At 42.1% G+C, this 16437-nt stretch overlaps 1 long non-coding RNA gene across 1 annotated transcript; it reads right to left on the reverse strand.

The window, feature by feature from the left end:
• Positions 1 to 1609: 1609 nt before the first annotated feature.
• LOC146195216 (uncharacterized) lies at positions 1610 to 9482 on the reverse strand. The gene is made up of 3 exons (XR_014705541.1): positions 9358 to 9482; positions 7999 to 8245; positions 1610 to 3701 (listed from the first exon to the last, which is right to left on the reverse strand). It is a non-coding gene; the product is annotated as an uncharacterized LOC146195216 (long non-coding RNA).
• Between the last annotated feature and the right edge of the window lie 6955 nt (positions 9483 to 16437).

A 16437-nucleotide genomic window follows, 5' to 3' on the forward strand; every position in this document is an offset into this window, starting at 1 on the left:
GAATTGCGCGTACGCCCGTGTCCGTCGACTACTGCTACCGAGTAGGCATTCTTTCCCGGTATGTACGCTGCATCCACGAAAGCTGTCTGGTCGGGAAACTGTGCCGCGTCCGCAACGAGGGCTTTGGCCCGGGCGAGCCTTCTTCCTTGATTGTGGATCGGGTGCACGTTTCTTGGGAAGGGGGACACTTTGATTGCTTCTTGCACGACTTTAGGTAACTGCAGGACGTTGTAATGGGGTCCTGTTGTCTTCTCAGCTGGACGACTGCCGGTGGGGTGCGACGCCTTGTCGGTAGTGCCAGGTCCTTTGCTTGATGACTGTGAGCCGTGTGGTGCGGAGGGGCTGCTGTTGGACTGGGCCTGTTGGGTCAGTCGGTCCCCGCTGCTTGATGTGCTTGTGCGGCTGGACCGGTCTCAAAACGTGGCCCTAGACTGGTGATTGTCTTGACCTGTCTTGCTATCCCTGAAGCAGCGAGATAGATCAGGGATATTAACAAGAAGTATAACATGCTACACTTGTCGGAGATACATTGCGCATCGAGTGGACGATGAGGAAAATCTGCCACGAGCAAACGCATGTCAACATTTTGGCTTATATAATTTAAAAATCATGTACCTTTCTAAGTAGGCATCTAAAAAGAAAGAACTAAAGAACATGCGGCAGCGATATGTTAACCTCGTATCATACGCAATAATGATGCAAATTATTACACCTTGTGGTAGTACTCGGCACCGCTGTCGTGCCGAGCGTGCTTTGTCAGACAGACAAAGACAAGCTTATCTAAGGGTATTCGCAATCAGTTCACCATTGTTAAAAATTTCCGAGATCACTGCATGATCTGCACTGGAGAGCCTGAGCGTTGCTGTGTTATCCGCGAGATATGTCAGCGGGATTCCTCGAGTTACAAAGCAAACCAGACAGATACTGTGCCTTGCCTTTCCTGTAAACGAATTATAGAACGCCAGTGGATTTTGGCGCCTTCAACGAAACGCAGGTTGGGTCGACAAGGGGCGCGCGATGTACCGTGTTTAGCAGCGATTCTCAGATTTTCGCATGTGTGCACTGCTGATTCTGCCGATCTCTCCAAATTTTCAGACTGCAGTTGTTTGATTACATCCCTTTACACAATTTATAATCTCTTCCATTTGTGCACCCAAATGACGGTTTTTCCCGTTCGTTCACGTTCAAATAATCGGTTCACAGAAAAGGGAAGATGCAGTATCTGTGACACCTGTTCTGCGGTCACGTGAACAGAGCCGTAAAGAGAGGGAGGAAGGTGGGAGTGAAAGTAGAAAGGGAGAAAGAGGAGCCTTAGTGGAGGGCTATGGAGTAATTTAGACCACTTGGGGACCTTTAACATACACTGAAATCGCACATTACAAGGACGCGTCTTCGTTTCGCTTCCATCTAAACGCAGCAGCCGGGGATTCAAAAATATAAAATTTCCGGTCACCGGAAGTCTAGTGCCATGCGACGCTTTTTTGGACGTCGACATTCCCGTCCCGGCTATTTTGATGTCTGAAAGACTTAATTGGCTGTAATTATTTAACTCATTAACCCATAACAACCAGTTCGTTACTTGCAGAATTTTCCATGAAGCTCTATCTGCTGGTACCATTCTTTTTCCGGTATGCAAAGTAGTTGCTGTTTCACAGAGCTCACAGTGTCACGCTCACAAAAAACCCACCTGCTTAGGCTGATAAAAATTTATTCAAAATAAATGGGAGGAATAGGTGAAGTCAGCTAGCATTCCGCAGGTCGTGAAGACTTTTAATCAAGAGAGATGTAGGTTCTTCGGCTATAATTGCACAGAGTCAAACGACATGCTCTCTTCTGCAACAACACAAATCAATACAACAGTATCAAAAATGTTAATCATACTTCTGCTAAGTTTTTATGCTTGCTGTTCTCGCTGTCTCTACAGGTGTCATACCCCCTGACTGGAGAGTGGGGATGGTCAATTCGGTCCACAAGCCGGGAAACAAAGATTCACCACTTAATTAACGGTCCATACACTCTGAACACGGTAACCGTTGGGTAACCTTTGTAAAGCTGCACATTTTTCACATCGAAGTATCAGTTCAGTCATTCAGTCGTGTCCGACTCTTCGTGACTCTATGGACTATATCACGCCACGCTTTCCGGTCTCTCACTATCTTCCTATACCTATAAATTAAAGGTTGCACAATGTAACCATTCCACTTTTAACCTCCGTAAAAGCTACAAATGGTAAAGGTTACTTTTTATGCATAGGTTACGCAGCTTGTTCAGCGCTGTAACCTTTAGAAAAGTATACATAACCGAGTTAGGCATAGGTTACAGGCCTCAAAATGTGTAACGTTTCACGCCACAATGGCTGGCCTAAATATTGCAAAACGCTTATTGCAACTTGCTGAAGGCGATAAAATACAGAGGTCTGCTGGATTTTGATTTTGATGAAACAAAAAGAGGCCAATCAGGAGAATGGTTTAGAAAGGTGAAAATTGACAAACATCGGTATGATAGTCAAATTGTTCATAAACTCCAACATCTTCAAGACTAGAGGAAATACATACCAACAAACTTCCGAAATATTGTGTACATTAAAGAAAAACTAAGGAATCTAACATATGCAGGTATATTTAAGGCACCACTTTTGAAAACGTTTTGCACTAAAAAATATATCGCACTAAATGGGCATGTAAGGCACTGAAATATAGGCCCATATTACAGTAATACTGTTTGCATTTCAAATAGTATCAAGTTGAACAAGCAACTCAATAAAGCAAGGTCAGATGAAGCTTTGCTTCGAATACAGCTTGTCTACAACATATCACTCTTATTGCAATGTAAATAAAAAAAAATAGGCACTGTGATTGAAGGAATAAAATAAACAAAATAAAAGCCCACTTATTCAAGACCAAGTGCAAAGTCAACTTGACATTGTGTAAACGATACAGCAGGCATAAAATATAAATGATAAAAATATCGGAGAAAGCCATTTCGTGGTTACATAATTTATCACACTATTTAAAAGAAAGCTTAAAGTGACTACAATAAATGATCAAGGAAAGGGATAGAAGCAGTACAGATAACATGAGTTCTCTTAAAACTTCCGGCCAACAGCAATGAATCGATTTGAACATCTTGATTAAACACCACACAGACATATGTGTACCTAAGAGCTTTTTCAGGGGTGCATAACATCAACGAACTCAGCACAACTTCCCCAGATTATGTAAACAAAAGCACTTCGTCACTCCTCCAGTCACTTTATTAACAAAGATGCACAATGAAGTGAGTAATAACTTATAACAATAACAGTGCTATAACTTGACAACACTCGCATAAGTACATCAACGTGTGTTCATATACTTCAATATATTAGAAAGTGAACAATTGAAAACATTTCTTTCTAGAAACTTTGAACACATTATTCTTTTCTAAGGGCATGAACAGGCTGTTAAGTCGGTTAGTCAGTAGTCCACGTGGCAGTACAGTGTCGAGCAGGGCAATCGTCAGCAGCAGGATGAGTGTGGCGGAAAACGCTGGCGGATAGTCGAGGTTTTTTATGTAATATGTCACCAAGCAGAAGGTGAGGGTACGCGGCTGCTGTTGCTGATCGAGATCACTTCTTTACCACTTCCAGCGTAAATGCAAGTGTGTTCAGCACAGGTGTATACATGAGGTGCAATCACTTGAATCTCTTCAGGCAGTGGGATCTGTGGAATGGTAGAGTCAGTGAGCAACCATTCGTACTTAAAGCATGGCTGATATTCTCACCAGAGTGAAACATATATGTTCACACAGAGAACACGAGACGGACTGGCGGGAACTCCCTGAGTTCTAATCTTTCGTTTTTTTTTTCATTCCAACTTGTAAATTAGCGTGAATGCGACAGTTAAGCTAGCAAATGTTGGAAAGTAGCTATAGTCGCATAACTTGAGGAAGCTCGCCGAGCTCGCGTATAAAGCTATTCGGACAATTGAGGCGTCAGATGTTAAATAAGAGCCTGGTACAAACAGTATGTCTCGAAGCGATCAGATGCAGCCACATCCTCCGTGGTTTTCACGAGGCTTCAAATTTAAGCATTCAAGTAGAGCTATAACGGCTTTCATTAAATAATATCGTGCTCACTGAAAAAATTTCATGCGTCTTCAAGTGCTTGTTTTGCGTTTTGTTTTAGGAATTTGTGCATTCAATACACTTAACCATTCAAGCAAATGCTGTTAACTATGCCGTTGACTTCATAAATTCCACTGTCTTACTGTGAACCACCTAGGCAGGATACGAAGTAAACCAAAGGAAGGAATCAATTCGCAAGAAGCATGAAATTTCGTCACGGTATATAGTGTCACTGTATGCCGTCCGTACTGCACTGAAACATCAGTAGGCTGTCTTACATATCGCATAATCCACGGAACATGGTTCGGTACAGCTACACATTCATTATTTTTTACACGTGCATGGCTGTAGCGCAGTACGCTTACGGCGTAAAGGTCAATTGATAAATAGTGAAAAGACGTGAAAAGTTGCCGGATGTTAAACGGAGACAGAGGTATATAGCCGCGCATTTTAAGCGTGCTCAATTCAAAGTATAAGAAAACGCACCTGTAATCAGCGCGCCCACACGCATGCGAACGGGCAAAACTATAGAGCTGAATTATCCATCTATACTGTTCATGGATTGTACCCAACGACCCGAGCCACCGACCCGAACCAATATCATAGATAACTAGACTCATAAACCCAAACTCTCACGTGATAGGTGAGTCATGTAACAGTAGAATGCTATTGAACCTGATTTAGGTACAAAATGCAGTTACAGAACGATCTTCACAAATGAATAGAGAAAATACACGTTTTGATAACTAACGAATAAACGAAGACTACGCAGTCGTTAGGGTGTTTTATATGAAAAAGGAGCCACTCACTCAAATCCATGATTATGCGGTGAGCAATTGAACAGTTGCTGCAGCAGTCAAAACTTAATCGTGCTAGCTGCGAAGCCGTCTGACGAGCAATGACGTCCCACTGACAGCCACATAATGGTTCATTGTAGCTGCAGCAATGCACACCTCACACGTCTCTTTCTGTTTAGCGACATTTGCAATATTGTAGTACGTACAGACGCTCAAAAACTTTTATCTCACCCCAAACAATGCATACAAGAAACGCCACCAGCAAACGGCGTGGTTAATGAGAACTTTGAAGCACTCGAAGTGACTGCGCTAGCGGCGAAGCCGCCACCACGCCATAACGTTCGGGCTTCCCTGCCGTCGAGACCCCCGCGTGCAACGCAGCCAACCCATCCGCCTTGGCCAACCGCTCGGCAAATGACGCCGCTTTTCAAATAAGTAGGTCAAGCGCCGTGCGTGTGCGCATGCGTGTCTGTATGGGTATATCTCCCGTCTTGTCAGCACGTAGGTTACCAAGCTGCTCATAGGTTGCTGTGCAAAGATTACTCGGCAATAATTTGATGGTAACTTTTAAATGCTTGAAAATAGCTGTCGTAACCTTTCGTCTGGGCAAAAATAAATAAAACATGACCAAAACATGAAAGCTGGCGGCTTGTAACCTTTGCTACATAGGTTACTGATGTGTAAAAGTTGCAATATAGGTTACCGTTTTTAGAGTGTATCACTCACCAAAATACAGTGTAAAGTCATAGAATACGTTATTTACTCTTTAGCGATGCACATTCTGGATTCAAATAATGTTTCACTCTTCGCAGCACGGATGTCGCAAAGGATACTCCCGTGAAAGTCAGCTAACTTTTTTCATTCATGGCTTGCATGCTAAACCTGATGGTAACCTCTAAACTTGATCAATTTTCCTTGAACTGAAGGCATTTGACAAAATACCTCATAACCCAGCAGGAAGTTTTGCGGGGCTAGTTGGTTCATCTTTTGAAATAGAGCGACGCCAACAACCGCATATATCAGTCAAACGGGGCAGTGTTTGAACAAGCGTCGGAGGAAGCATGAGTGATCACTTGGGACTGGAACAGGGTTTAACCTCCCGGTTCACACTAAAACTTGCAAATGCACGCCTCAGCTAGACGAAACTAGTATCCTGGACAGAAGTAAAAAAAAACGTGGCCCGCAAATTGGAAGAAGTCTTCTTCATTAAAGGAAAAGGTTTAGAATGCGTCAGTGATCTTTCGAAAGTGTTGCATGACAGCGAATTCTTTTTTTAGGTAGCCACTGTTAAAATTTGGAGGATTAGAAAGACAACGCTCACAGCATATTTTTGTTTCTTGTGACCTCTACACTTTGTCTTAGTTCGCTTTTTACCTGGTTTCTTGTTTAGGTTTTTCAGCTTCCATAAGTAATTTATCGAATTTATCGCTGTTATTACGTCTTTTATCACTTTTCAGGCCATCTACACCATGTAATCCTTTCTGCCTCTGGTGAGCTATGACACGCCGTGCCTACGAGTCTCATCCAGTAAAGAATCAGTTGTCAGTAGGCGCTTGCGCGTGTCAATTCCTTGTATTCGTTCGTTGTTGACGCTTCTCTATTTTGTTCCTCATAACCATGTTTTCTGAAACTTTCTCGCCTAAACTTACTTTCCGATATGCAAGCATGGATAAAAGAATTTTAACTCACCGCTTCTAATCAGTCGCCGTCAGTAATAAAATGTCTAACCTCCCAACAGTCTCCTCGGTCGTGCCCCAATGGTCCGTCCTTAAGCCAATTTTGTTTCTAATTTATATTAACGGCCTACCTGAGAAATGAAATCACCTTATTCGGATGTTTGTCGATGGTTGTGTTATTTACAAAACAGTTACTAACACCTTCAACGAACAGTCCGTTCAAAATAATTTAATTCATGTGCAGGACTGATGACGTATCTCCCTCAGCACTGGCCATCAGCAGCAAGTGTCACAACCTCGCGCCCGCGCACCACTACATTTTTTTCATCTTTCTTGCCCCTGATTGTCGACAACTGGAACGGCTTTCCTCGAGAACTTGCGGCTATCACATGCCCATCTTTGTTTCATGAAAGATTCGCGCGTGTAATTGCTAAGAGAAAATTTTATATTTGTACTGCGTACTTCAATGTATCTGCTGTTTATTCTGTTTTTAATTTCTTTGTGCCCCCCTCCCCCCCCCCCCCTGCCCCACCCCTTATGTATTACCCTCTATTGAGGGTTTTTAAGGTATTAAAGTGAAAGTGAAAGTGACGAGTTATAGAGCGCTATTGGAGAGACGGCTTCGTAGTTAGACCAGGCATCAATCAATACTAAAAATTGTTAAACGTGTGAAAGAAAACACGTCCCCACTTCAATTATCACTTTTCTGAACATAAATTACTCAAGATGTAGTTCTGTGAGTCCCCATGCGATTTAGGTGCATTACCAGCGAGATCCTTGTGCGCGCTGTTGCTTAAATAGACAAGAATTGCGACTAATAATTATTCGGCGCTGAAAGACGCTTGTAAAATGTATTTAGAAAAAGTTTTATTACACATTAGACATTCACATGAGCGACGTCAAATGACCAAAACAGGAAATGCACATGATTAAGAACAAAGGAAAGAGCCCATAAAAGACATCCTAACGAACAAGTATATCAGAAATAAGTATTTACATAGAGAATAGAATTTGGCTGTTCGTGAAGATGATATCAACAATTTTGAATGACAATGTGCATGAAGGTATAGACAGTGTAGAATATTTTCAAAATAAAATACATATAAACATATACCGCAATCGCATGCGCAGCATGTATTGCACATTTGTGTTACTATGTAAACAGTTGTGATTGGACATATACATTTGCATTACATTGCAGCAAAATGTCCTAGTGGGCCAATTTCAGCTCATTCAGGTGATAATGTAATGGCGCAATTTACGCGAATAAGCATTCTATTGATATTGGGGGGGGGGGGGGGGGGGGTTGAGTGCCTAAATTATATATAATATGCATTTATTACCAGCAGGCTGTTTAAGTGAGATATATGTATTGTGTTTTAATTACAAATAAATCGCATAATATATGTTTTTTGATGTACCTCCTTACTGCACCGTTTGGATCACCTTTGTAGCTGACGCCTTGTCGCTGCAAAGTAACCACGGCGACCCTGCAGAAGAGTTCACTCTCGTCCCGGGTGCATCCTTTCTGCTTTGATAATTTTCTGAACCGGAAGCCGGTCGTCGGCTTTCTCCGCCAGGAAGTGAGAGGCGAACCCACTTCCCGTCTTTGCACAGGCTATCTCTTAGTAAGTCGAGGATGTCCGCAGACGTGGCGTCTACAAATGGCTGCGTATAAAAAAAGAGCCAGTGATGGGGATTTTCATGAAGCGGGCCTGCGTACTTTTAAAAAGACTATGAGAAAAAAGTAGAGGAACTTCATCGTCATTCTTTTTTTGGGCCACACGTAGAGTCGGCACGGTCAGGATAACTAATGGAAATAACTGCGAGAATAAGAGTTAGAGGAAGCGCGTTTCACATGTACTTTAAGGTTGCGAATAGCAGCTTACCGCTATTCTTCAGAAGGAAAGCATATAACGGCTGCCTTTTACTGGCACCCACCTTTAGTATGGAAACGCGGAGGTCAACTAAAAAGATTCAACTGAAATCAAGGCACATGCAGAAATCTATGGAAGGAAAAATGTCAGGTTTAACTTTAAAGACATGAATCGTGCGCACAGTGTCAGGTAACAACACCTAATTACATTCCAGTCGAAAGTAAGAAGAAATGGAGATAGAGGGAAGATGTAACTTGAAGGCAAGATAACCGATGAACGCGGAGGGTGCAAAATTGAAGGAAACCAGCTGGGCCTGGACCAGTTTATTGAAATGGTTATAGTTTGACTAGTTTCAAAAGCACAAAGGTTTTTGTGAACACGTATCTTAGTTTGCTTATTTGGGGATAACTCGCTCTCACGTTTCGACCATTGACACTGACGTATATCGAATGCTATTTTGCTCATTACCATTTTTAAAAACACAAGTGGTTTTGTGAACGCGTATCTTAGATTTCTTATTTGGGGAAAGTTCGCACGAACTTTTCGACTAGCGACTTGGCTTGTAGCGAATGCGGTTTTCCTCACAACAATATGAGCTTGCGTAATGATTATACTAGCCTCCTATGGATATGATCTACATGCGTCTTCACAGTATTGCCCTCAGCATTCTAGCAATTGAATGCATTTTTGGGATATAGTATACACGGCTCTCTTCTAATCTTGTTTCTCTGCGGCAAAGAAGGAGGCTTGGTACGATAGGATAGAATGCCTTCAGGCCACCTCATACGAAGGCTTTAAGCGATCCGGTGCAATGGCTCTAAAGAAGTACCAACAAAATAAGGGAACCTGGATATCACTTTGGACACTCATTTTAATATAGTAGGAAAAAGTTGAAAGCCATACCTTCCAGAAATGACTTGCCATTGGTAAGCCAGATGCCCATTTCTATTGACCTTCACCTCATTCTAGTGCCGCTGTGCTCAAAACAAACCTGGATGCAAGCGAGAGTGAACCCATATGATGGTTACTGTATGCAGTGTAGACGTAAAGAGCAAATTTCACTTAGTACTGTAGCCTGGAAGCACGAAATGGAAACGTAATTGTGCATATATTAGTTTATCAGGTTATGAAATATTGTCTCCATTCTTTTTTTTTTTTATTGAAAGTCTCAAAATATATTTTCCCTTTCCATAATTATTCACAATCGGAAGCAGGTATTGTAGGGAGAGAAAGAAATAATCGGTACGCCGGTAAGGTTCAAGCCACTTATCGCAGCTGCGAGATCGTGCGTCGCTTTTTTGAATATTCAAACTGCCAAAATCTTTAAAAGCATTTGAAAAGAGCTTTTTGAAAAAAAAAAAATAGAGTATGCATTAAGCGAAATTTTAGATAATTGGGTGCTTTTGTAATGTTATACTTGCGAAAGAGCTCTTTGGTCGGACAATAATACGGTGAATTAGCAAGAACTTTCCGTACAAATGTTTCTTGTAGAATAAAAATTGCGTTAATATTACTGGCTGCTGTTATGCCCCAAGCAAGCATGCAATAATTTAATTGTGATGTGAATAATGCGTTGTAAATGATCAATTATTAGTTTCAGAGAAATAATGCCTACATCTGGCAGGTGCTCCCGCAGCTGGTGAAAGTGGACTGACTAATGAATCAATGTGGTGACTCCATGTCATATCAGCCGAAAATATTATTCTTAGCATCTTCTCTTCGCCTAAAATTTCATATGGGCCATTACCCACGGTTTAATGATGATATATAGCAGCCTGTCTGCCCTTGGTTTAAATGCTATGGCCTTAGGTTTTTTGTGTTTCTCCTCATGCAAATTATTGGCATTGGACCAATTGATCAGCTTTGGCAACTCAGTTACCGCTCCTTAAGCTACCTATTTTATGTCAATGTATGTATGTATGTATGTATGTATGTATGTATGTATGTATGTATGTATGTATGTATGTATGTATGTATGTATGTATGTATGTATGTATGTATGTATGTATGTATGTATGTATGTATGTATGTATGTATGTATGTATGTATGTATGTATGTATGTATGTATGTATGTATGTATGTATGTATGTATGTATGTATGTATGTATGTATGTATGTATGTATGTATGTATGTATGTATGTATGTATGTATGTATGTATGTATGTATGTATGTATGTATGTATGTATGTATGCGATATACGAGAAGCGTGTTGTTCGTTTTAGATGAAGGCAGTAAGACGATAATGAAAGCGATGATAGACTATTAAGGGTAACAATGCCATTTCAGCGCATCATTGATATTTCTAAGCAACAAATTTGTTTTTTTTTTCACATGAATGTGGCAACAAGCTTTTCTTTAACTTCTACTCAGCGACGTGTAGAAAACAAATCAGACACGACAATGCACCCACAAGTGACTAATGTCTGGCGCGTTACCTGGAGCCGCGTAGAAGAGACCGTGCTGTTCGTTGTGCGCAGCCATAGATTCGCGCAGGCCTTACAGCTGTGCACCTGCGCTGAGTTAATGGCGCCTATTGGCTCGGCTCTCGACGCTGTCGTGTTCATGTTGAACTGTTGGAAAAAGTTACATTTCCTGACAAGGAAATAAAAAAAATGGGAGTGGCTAAATAAACAAGGTTCCTTTGTTATCATGTGGGAGCACTTGGCAGACGTTGCTGCTCCGCCTAAGAGTTGACGCCATAGCGCAGGTTTGTTTTTCCTGTTCCTTTTTATTTTTGTCTGGTCTTTAGTTCATTGTAGGCACAGTAACGCGTTCACTAGATGTCCCTCTAACGCGCGTGGTACCAAGGACACAAACAAGGAAAACCTTTCGTTTCTGCTGATTTAAGTGGCCTCCAGGAACGCCAAAGCTCTCTTTCGTACACTAATTGAGGCACATTTATTAATTCTGTATTTTTAATATTCCTTCATTAATATGGAGAAATATGGGAGAGGCCTTCGCCCTGCATTGGGTATAATCAGGCTGATGATGATGATGATGATGAATAAATATTTAGTTTCTTGGGCCCATACCAAATTCGCCATTTGAATTGTGCGCTGTTTGAAATTGCCGCGCGAGGTCATGTGTTTGAATGTTATCATCGTGCAGATCAACATATTTTTTTTTCATTTCTGGGGACTGTTAGCGCGATACCAGATTACAGAGATTGCTTTTCGGTATGGCGAGCCGAATACATTACCGTGTAATGAAATCAAAGCCACATTCGTCGGCGCCCACATAAACTCTGAGGAAAATTTTTGGAGATAAAGTGCGCGCAGCCGTACGGTCACCTGATAACGTTACTGTATTTGTAACTTACAGCGAAGAGTCGGAGCAATCACCCAACGCATGGAGTTCGTTTCAGTTTGTCGGTGGTTGACCTGCGCAGCTATGTGGTCGGCAGAGTAATAAGGGGAGTGAAATTATGAAGATAGACAGCTTGGATTGGGCTTGTTGATACGATTACATGCTCTCTGAGGCACAAATATATGGTGGTTTTATTATATTATGTTACGCATTATATAAAAGAACAACATACAAATAACTTAGCAGGGTAGATGTGTAGGCCAGTTGGTGTGACATAAGGAAAATAAAACCGCAGCAGGCACAGGACGGAGGGTGTTGTCTCCATCGCCCTCTATTGTCTTCACCCTTCGTTCTAAAAAATAAAAATTACTCCTGGTGCCTTCAGAGATTAGATGATTTTAATTGGCCACCGCAGAGTGATGAGGTTGAGCGCAGAAAGTATGGGTGTATATTCATTGCCGCGGTCTTAATTTGCGGCTATGGTGTCTGCGAGTAAAATTATTTACTTACAGGAACTAAAAAATAAAAAGGAACGCGAAAACATAGACAGCACTATGCTTTGTGCACCTTTAAGCTTGAATGCTCGAATATATTACATTTTGGTACGTCTCACCTATTTTTGACAGGAAGCAAAGCACTCAAAGCTGGAATGTTTTCCGGTTTGTCAGGCTGAAGATAAAACCTTACTAGATAACAATGGTAATCATATGCATTCAGTTATTTACGGTGAGCATCTGATATCTTGAAGACAGGAAACAATATTGTAATTTGAATTGACAGATAAAAAAAAAATTTGTTGCGGTTTAGCTCTTGTTACCCTAGTTGAATACGAAAGCAACAGTGGGCGCTTCGTTTGCGTGTTATGTTTTTCCCTTATCCCGCCATATCGGTGTAAGGTGCTCCATTACTAGGGAAAATTAACCTCATCCTTTAAGGGTGTGACGCGAGAGCGTAAGCTACCAGCCCACATATAAAGTCACGCTTCAACCAAGCCGTGTGGATGTGCCTGCGTGTTTTAGGGGCAACGAGAATGCAAACGGTTCTGGCAGGCTGATTATGATATCAGCCTCCCATATGAAAGGAGCGACCCGAATTGGCAGCTTCTGGCCGTGGCATAGGGGTAACGTGAATTCAAATGTCATGGCAGGCTGATATTTTTATGAGGGGACCGTAGCTACCCCTCTTCACAGCGTAGCTGTCTCTTCACGGTGTAGCTGCAACCACCTGAGGTCTCGCTTTGGCTTTCGTAGTGTTGCTTTCGTAATAAAATAGGTAAATGTTTCAACAAAACAAATGGCTGTGGTTTAGCTCTGGCTAAACAGGGTCGAATTGCATAGCAATACCTCTATGGCTGCGCTTATGGTTCAGCATGTAGTGTACTTCATAATGTAGCTTGAGATGTTTAGCTATGAGTAAAGACATGGCACACGAATGAACGGCTAGTTTTTTTTTTTTGCTTTTTATTGATCCCAATGAACACACTACGGTGGTCCGTAAAGTAAGGCACGTACACTTTGCTTGGTTAAAGCGGGGATTTACACGTGGGCTGGCAGGAGCTGCCAACCTTGGTCTCTCGTTTCACATGGGACGGTTATGTCAGACTCAGCCTACTACGACCCTGGCATTCACGTTACCCCTATAAGCAACTAAGGCTCGTTCATATGGCTTGGTTAAAGCCGTATTCGGCTCAGCTGTGGCTCAGGATCAAAAGTCGTCCTTTCCGGGACTAGGCGACGGGCTGCAACCTGGTGCAATAACGCAATAAAACACCTTTCAATAGAGATAAACAATGCACTGTGAGTAGAAAATAAAACAACTTCAAATAAGCAAGGAGGCATATTTGTTCAGAAGAACGAATCTTTAATGCGACTCAAAATGCATAACGCATGCAAAGTTATAGGGCATGCGCTGTGGCTTGAATTCAAATTTCATATAATATTTGAAAGAGTACCGCCGCTGAAAGAGTTGGTCTCTGGCGCCGTACTTTCGCATTGCATGTTCTCCTGCTTTGCGTAGTTCGTGCATACTTCTCTACAAAGAAGAACGAAGTTCGAGCGACCAATAAAAAACAAATCCGACAAGAGCGTGATTGTCTTTTTCAATGAAGGCCCCTTAGGTCTCGATTGATTAAAAAAGCCCTTGCTTTCCGCATGCGCGTCCGTTTATCGAGGACGCTGGGAAGCCGTTTTTAATACTGGCTTGCCGGATGCGTTTTGCTATCAATGCAAGGAGTAGCCTAAACGGAGTCTGTCGCGCTCCCGTCGCGAGGTAATGTGCTACGGGTGAAAATGTTGCTCGGCGAAAGCCAAGTGGACGTCTGCACGTGCTTACCGCCACCGGTACCAGGCAGGGATCACATCCGTTGCACAGTACAGTACAGTACAGTACAGTACAGTACAGTACAGTACAGTACAGTACAGTACAGTGCAGTACAGTACAGTACAGTACAGTACAGTACAGTACAGTACAGTACAGTACAGTACAGTACAGTACAGTACAGTACAGTACAGTACAGTACAGTACAGTACAGTACAGTACAGTAGATATACCTTTTCAAGTGAAACGCCTGTTGCCTCTTGGCGGTGTACTTTGGTTCCTTCAGGTCTGTCACATTTGCTGTGCACTACGGTTCCCTGCCCCCGTACAAAGACCTGTGCAGCGCACACATTTGTCCATACCGATGAGAATCTATTTTCTTTGAAAAAGAGCAGTCGAATGAAAAGTGTCAGCGTATTTTATAAGAGAACGGTGCAAGAATGCGGGAGCCGAACAAAGAAACATAAACAAGAAATAGAAAAACATAATTGCGTTACCCCCTACAATTAGGATTCCGTCAATTATAGCCGTCGCTGCCGACAAACGTTTTTCTTGCGCAGACTGCTAAGTGGTTAAAGCGATTACGTTATATATATATATATATATATATATATATATATATATATATATATATATATATATATATATATATATATATATATATATATATATATATATATATATATATATATATATATATAAACAGTTTACTGTTCACTAATGGGCCAGGGAAATTCGAACAGTGTGTCGCCCAAACTTCCCGACTGCGGAACGTCCTTTTTCAGGGCAGACGTACGCTAGGAACATTGCACTAGGAAAAACGCATTTTGATTTCAAAGCCAGGACACCTATTTGGGATTTCCATAATTTGTATAATTAATTTCTACCTAGAATTACCTCTCCGCTAACCTCTCCCCCTGTTACTTTTAACTCCTATTGTAAGATGATAAACCGATTCCCCATCCAATTTCTTGTGGATGAAATACTCGGTTCGCTTTTGGTGAGCTTCAAGGCCACCAAGTCCCAGTACTCCATGCGCGGCACCACCTAAGCAGCTAACACAACTGTTGCAAAATTATGCGGTTCTCTATCACTCATCAGGCAGTCCAGGAATACATTCGCGCTAGATAGATTAAGTAACCAATTGTCGAAAAGAATATATAACCCCGCAGTGTCACTCGGGAGACGGCATCAGCAGTTGTAGCTTTAAAATTTTTCATCTGCCTCAAACAGCACGCATAAAAGCAAAAAAGAAAACGAAGTGTTTATTCTATTACCCTAAACAATTTAGGATTGCGGTCACCACCTCAGAGCGCTCCACCGCGTTTGCTCAGTGGTTTGACCGATCTAATAGCCACCCTGTGGATTGGAGTTCGACCCCTGCCGTGGTGACAGCGTTTCGAAGGTGGTAATAAGGAAACCAGTTGCGTACAGTGCAATGTCATTACTCGTGTGATATTCTCGTAGGCAGCAAATATCTGGAGCCTTCGTCAGCCACGTGCCCGTTAGCCAAGTCATCGTTGGAATTTAAACCCGATAAACCAAACCAAACCAGCACTATCATGTTTGCAACTGTACATGCTATGCTCAAATCGTGATACTAAGCGGAAAAGCATAGTAGTTGTTCGCAGAAACCATGACAAACCACACTGCGTACAGTGGAATGCATTATCATCGAGATAGATGCAATGCCCCTCGGCGCTATAAAAAAACAGTATTTCAGGTGCCCTTCCGCAGACGACAGCAACCACCAACGCTAGACTTTAGTGCGCATTCGTCGCTTCACGAAGCCCTGAAATGCTGCTCTACGTTTGTAAAAGAGAGTGGATTTTCCTGTGATAACCTACGCTTGGAGCCTCCGAACTGTCTAATCTCATCTGCCACTCGGCATTCTGCTCACTCCTGTTGAGTTGGGCTTCGCTTGAAATTCATTGTGCAACCCTCCGTGCCATAGGCAGTTTCCTCCGTGTTGCATTCCCTAATCATAAATGCTCAATTCCTGTTTCGTTGTTTTTCTCTCTCTGGATAGCACTAGTGCAATGTTAATCATGCGGTTTTGTGTGCGGTGTAGTTGCCGTTGAATGAAGTGCGTACCGCTATATTATCTCCGCGTTATCTTTGTATGATTCTATAGTTCATATATCTTGTCTTCAAGTAAATAGCTTCAGTCCAATGCAGCGATCGTGTAATATTTTGTTTTCTCCCCAGAAAACTCCGCACATGCACTGCTGCCTATTGCAATCATTTAGGCATTATCCGCTAAATATTTATTTCGCTTCAAAAAGGTTTTAGTCACATCGTTCGCAAATGCACCCCCCCCCCTCCTCTCCTCCCCTCGAAAGGAAAGAATGGAAGTAC

This window comes from Amblyomma maculatum, chromosome 3 (genome assembly GCF_055883805.1).
Source record: "Amblyomma maculatum isolate TAMU_Amacu chromosome 3, ASM5588380v1, whole genome shotgun sequence".
Taxonomy (NCBI): Eukaryota; Metazoa; Arthropoda; class Arachnida; order Ixodida; family Ixodidae; genus Amblyomma; species Amblyomma maculatum.